Below are 6,110 nucleotides of genomic sequence, written 5' to 3'. Positions count from 1 at the left end.
TTTTTTTTTTTTTAAATCTTACTCCTACCTTTTGGGGCTTGGAGTATTTAAGCAATTGGAAATTATATGTGGGCATTTTCAATATTTATTGGAATCCCCTTCCTGCACTATTCTGTTTTACTAATTAAAAAAATATTTGTATTCTTTACTAATTTTTCTAAATCTCCACACCCCTATACTGGCAAGTGGTACTTTTGTCGAGACTGGTCCCTGACAGTAGTGTAAGACTTTCTCTGCTTGGTTGTAAGATTTACTTAGCATTTGATGAGGCAAACATGACTAGTGTTCTCCTTTTGAATTTAGTAATTTAAAGATCGACATGTAAAAGTACATGAACTATGGTTCTCTGATGAGCTGTCCTGGGGGGCTAAGATGGGACAGAGAAAGATATGACAGGAAGAGTCTTCCGTAGAAACTCAAAACAAATTCAACTTCTTATTTATGTATTTATTTATTTTATACCAACTACAGTTTCATCTCCCTCTTCTCAGTCCTCCCCAACCTCCCATCAGCCTCTAACCCCAAACTCCTCCTCTGTTTCTGTTCAGAAAATATCAGCCCTCCCATGGATATCAATGTGACATGGAATTCCAATTTGTAGCAAGAATAAACATCTTGCCTTTTATTAAGTATAGTCAACGTGACACAGTTGAGGAGTATGATCCCAAAATCCTACAAAGAAGTTTGAGACAGCCCCTTTCTCAGGAAATTGAAAATTGTTCTAACTCAAGAATCAGAAAAAAAAATCCTCCTTCAACAGTGAAAATTAAATTTATATCAGTAAGTGTTTGGCATTGTATTTTATTTTATATAAATAAAAAATACACTTTTATTTTATGTGTATAATTACTATTATTTTAATTAGTAGATAACATAAAAGATTCCATTATATCATACTCACATATGTGTTGTATGACCTTCCTCAGTATTTACCCCTCTGTTGCCAATTATGCTTACCTTACTACCAATTCTATTATGTCACAAAGCTTCCTTCTCACTTAACGATGTTTGTGTACTTGTTCAGATTAGCATACAAGTGTAATATTTTCTTCATATTGGCATTATAGGGTATCCAAATCAAATTATTTCAGGCATACACATCTATAATAATGCCTCTTCTATCAACCCCTCACACACAAAGACTCTCACTGTTAGATTTGAGTCTAAGGAAAATCTGTATTTCTGGAGTCTGTTCAGGTAATATGATGACCCAATTCCTGTTAATGACATCATTGAATTCGTCCAGCTTGAGGAGAAGCCCCTTTTGTGCAAATAAATACTATGAGGTCTTAATCTTAATTCCAATATGAAAGAGAAGTATAAATCCAGCAATCTGTATGTTTAATTTTATCATTGGTTCCAATAGTTAATGAGTTGTATGGTGTGTATCTATTTATCTTTCTTTTTTCTATCAAGAATGTTTTAATACAATTTTTTCTTCCTTTACATAGCTATCTACATTACAATTAACTTTAATATTTCCATTCCACCATTTCCTGCCTAGCCATGTCTAATCTCCAGAAAGGGTAAGGCTTCCCAAGGCAAGTCAATAAAAACTGATACTTCAGTTTGGGGCAAGACCAGGGCCCCCTCCCCTATATCTAGACTGAGCAAGATATTCGTCCAAAAAGAATGTGCTCCAAGATGCCAGTTCAAGCCAGTTCAAGGGAATAATCCTTGTCCACTTCTTTGATTCCAAAGACCCTCTAAGTCTCACAACTGTCCTGTGCATAAGTGGTCCTAGATTGATCCTATGCAGGTTCCCTCACAATCATTACAGAGTCAATGAGGTCTCACTAGCTTAGGTCAGCTCTTCCTGAGGGTATCAACATCATAGACCAGACCCCTTTGCTCACATTATAATTCCACCCTCTCATGGATTGGTCTTCAGAAGCTAGGCCCAATGCTTTACTGTGGATCTCTGTATCTGCTTTCATTAGTTGTTGGATGAACATTCTATAATGACAATGAAGGTACTCATCAATCTGATTAAAGAGGAAGACCAGTTTAGGTTTCCTCTGCACTATTGTTTAGAGTCTTAACTGGGGCCATCCTTGTAAATTCCTGAGAATTTCCATGGTGCCATGTTTAACGCAAACCCTTTGCTGGTTCCCTCTACCAAGATATTTCTTTTCTTGCTATCCCTCACTGCCCTTCCCCCTTCCATGAGCATCCTGTTCTCTCATATTCCCTCTTCCCTCTCTTCTCAAACCCCTTCAATCCATACTCCAAATTCTCATGATTTTCAGGAGATCTCATCTGTGTTCCAAACCCAGGAGGATCCATTTATGTCTCTGGTAGGGTTCTCCTTGTTACCTAGCTTCTCTGGGATCATGGGCTATAGACTGGTTATACTTTGATTTACCTGTAATATTCACTCATGAGTGAGTATATACCATGGTCATCTATCTGGGTCTAGGTTATGTCACTCAGAATGTTTTTTTTTCTAATTCCATCCATTTGAATGCAAATTTCAAGATTTCATTCTTTTAACTCTGAGCAATACTCCTTTGTGTAAATATACCATAATTTATTTATCTGTTCTTCAGTTTAGGGGAACCTAGGTTGTTTGCAGGTTATGGGTATGACAAATAATGATGTCATGAACATAGTTGAGCAAATGTTCTTGTGGTAATAGTATGCATCCTTTGGGTATAGTCCCAAGAATATATTTCTGGGTCTTGAAGAAGATTTTCCAAACCACAACAATGTTTTACAAAGTGGTTATCCAAGATTGTACTCCCACCAGTAATGGAGGAGGGTGTCTCTTACTCTGAATCGTTTCCAATGTAAGCTATCTTTGGTGTTGTTGATCTTAGCCATTCAGACTTGTATAAGACCGGTGCTCCAGTGTGGGTCTCTGTCTCTATCTCCATCCATTGCCAGATGAAGGTTCTATGGTGATATGCAAGATATTCATCTGTATGGCTATAGGATAGGGTCATTTCAGGTTCCCTATCCTCAGCTGCCCCAGGAACTAATTGGGGACATCACCCTGGGCACCTGTTAGCCCCTCTAGGTCGAAGTCTCTTGCCAACCCTAAGATTGCTCCCTTAATTAAGATATATGCTTCCCTACTCCCCTAACCAATCTTTCTTTATCCCAATAATCCCGTTTCCCCAAGTTCCCCCCATCCTCCCCTTCTCACTTTTCTCTCCCCATCTCCGCTTACCCACTCCCACCCAACCCCAAGATCCCAATTTTTTGCCCGGCATTCTTGTCTACTTCCCATAATCAGGAGGATAGCTATATGTTTGTCTTTTGGTTCACCTTCTTATTTAGCTTCTTTAGGATATCAAATTATAGACTCAAGGACCTTTATTTATGGCTAGAAACCAATTATGAGTGAGTACATCCAATGTTCATCTTTTTGGGTCTGGGTTACCTCACTCAGGATAGAGTTTTCTATTTCCATCCATTTGCATGCAAAATTCGAGAAGTCATTGTTTTTTACCGCTGAGTAGTACTCTAATGTGTATATATTCCACACTTTCTTCATCCATTCTTCCATTGACGGACATCTAGGTCGTTTCCAGGTTCTGGCTATTACAAATAATGCTGCTATGAACATAGTGGAACAAATGCCCTTGTCATATGATCGGGCATCTCTTGGTATATTCCCAAGAGTGGCATTGCTGGGTCCAGGGGTAGGTTGATCCCAAATTTCCTGAGAAACTGCCACCCTGCCTTCCAAAGTGGTTGCACAAGTTTGCATTCCCACCAGCAATGGATGAGGGTACCCCTTTCTCCACAACCTCTCCAGCAAAGGCTATCATTGGTGTTTTTGATTTTAGCCATTCTGACAGGTGTAAGATGGTATCTTAAAGTTGTTTTGATTTGCATTTCCTTGATCACTAAGGAGGTTGAGCATGATCTTAAGTATAAGATACTATCTCATAGTCATTTTGTTTTGCATTTTCCTGATGGCTAACAATACTGAGCAATTCCTTAATTGTCTTTTGGCTATTTGCAGTTCTTCTGTTGATTATGCTGTGTTTAGATCTCTACCCAATTCTTATTAATTATTTTATAATTTGGTGTCTAGTTTTTGAGGTTTTATATAGATTTTGAGATCAGTCCTCTGTCCGATCTGGTTCTGATGCAGATATTTTCCCATTCAATACACTACCATTTTGTCTTGGTGACTGTGTCTTTTGCCTATCGCAGCTCTTTAGTTTCAAGTGGTCCCATTTATTAATTGGTGCTCTCAATGTCTATGCTACTGGGGTTACATTTAGGAAGTGGTCTCCTGTGCCCATAATTTCATTGATACTTCTCGCTTCCTCTTCAGTGAGGTTCAGTGGGACTGGACATATGTTGAGGTTTTTGACCACCATTTATACATGTTTTGTACATGGGGTAGATGAATCTGTTTGCATTCTTTTACATACTGACATTCAATTATGCCAGCACCATTTTTTGAAGAAGCTTTTGTTTGAATGTGGGAGGTCCTTCTCTCTGTGTGTTGCCTTTATTGGTTAATGAATAAAAAACTGCTTTTAGCTTATGGTAGTGAAGAACAGAAGTAGGTGGGGAAAGCTAGGCTATATACTGGGGAAAGAAGGGTCGAATCAGAGAGAAGCCATCGAGCCTCTGGAGATAGACAGTGGGAACTATATCCAGTAAGTCACAGCCACATGGTGAAATACAGATGAATAGGAATGGGTTAAATTGCTCCTCCCCCAAGCCTGCGTAGTCTGCAAGGTCCTTTGATCAGGAACAGTCTTCTGCTCCTACACTAAGGCTACCCACCCAGATCGGTGAGTGCCTGCCTACCAGGCGGGCCTCAAGGACCCCCAAAGGGAGCGCAGGCACCTCCTTATGCCCGCTTATGCTCCAGGGTCTCCTGTGCTCTATTGGACCCCGCCTGCCATGTTCCTCCTTCTGTCCCAGGCTCATTGGGCTATCAGCCGTCCCTGTTTAGGTGCTGAGGAACTCCATCTGGACGGGTGAGTGTGTGCTATCCAGGGGCGCATTGTCCCGGAAGAGACCACAAACCCCCTCCCCCAGCTCCTTCTGCAGGGCTGTCTTTCTTACACACGACCCAGCACCCCTCCAAGCCTGCATTCTCTGCAAGGTCCTTTGATCAGGAACAGTCTTCTGCTCCTACACTAAGGATACCCATCCAGAGCCGTGAGTGCCTGCCTACCAGGCGGGCCTCAAGGACCCCCAAAGGGAGCACGGGCACCTTCAGCTTGCACAGCAGGGTCTCCTGTGTTCTACTAAACCCGGCCCTGCCCCCCAAGTTCGCCCTTTTACCCGCAGGTCATTGGACTATACAGGGGTGCATGCTTTGGCTCTGAGGAGTTTCATCTGGACAGGAACGCTTCCTGCTTCTACACTGAGGAGATACACCCAGAGAGTTAGTCACAGCAAAGTCTGGACCAAGACACCAGGCCTCTCCTGGCTCCATTTGAAGGAAGAGATGGGAAGGCGCCAATGCAAGAATTCCTCCAACAACATGAAAGGCAACATGACATCACCAGAATCCAGGGATCCCGAAATGAGAAGAATTGTACACCCCACTCCAGAAGAATAGAAAAAAATCAACTCAAAAGTGAATTATATAAAAATAATAGAGGACCTTAAACAGAAGGTGAAAAACTGCCATAACCAATTAGAGAATACAAACGAAAAGGTAGAGGAAATGAATAAATCGATCAAAGATACCCAAGAAAACCAAGAGAAACAAGAAAAAGCAATCAAACAGAAAAGGGAAGCCGTTCAAAACTTGAAGAATGAAATGGAAGTAATGAAGAAAACACAAACCAAGGGATGGAAAATCTGGGTAAACGAACAGGAACTACAAAGACAAGTACTACCAACATATTACAAGAGATAGAAGAAAGAATGTCAGACACTGAAGAGACCATAGAGAAAATGAACACACTGATCAAAGAAAACAGCAAAACCAACAAATTCTCATCACAAAACATTCAGGAAAACTGGGACACAATAAAAAGACCAAACCTAAGAATTACAGGGGTAGAAGAAAGAGAAGAAATACAGCTCAACGGTCCAGAAAATATATTTAATAAAATTATAGAAGAAAACTTTCCCAACCTAAAGAAAGATATACCTATGAAGGTTCAAGAAGCATACAGAACACC

The sequence above is a fragment of the Alexandromys fortis genome, unplaced genomic scaffold, assembly GCF_014885135.2.
Source record: "Alexandromys fortis isolate MF-2015 unplaced genomic scaffold, M_Fortis_MF-2015_v1.1 scaffold_433, whole genome shotgun sequence".
NCBI lineage: Eukaryota > Metazoa > Chordata > Mammalia > Rodentia > Cricetidae > Alexandromys > Alexandromys fortis.
This window is presented reverse-complemented; position numbering follows the sequence as displayed.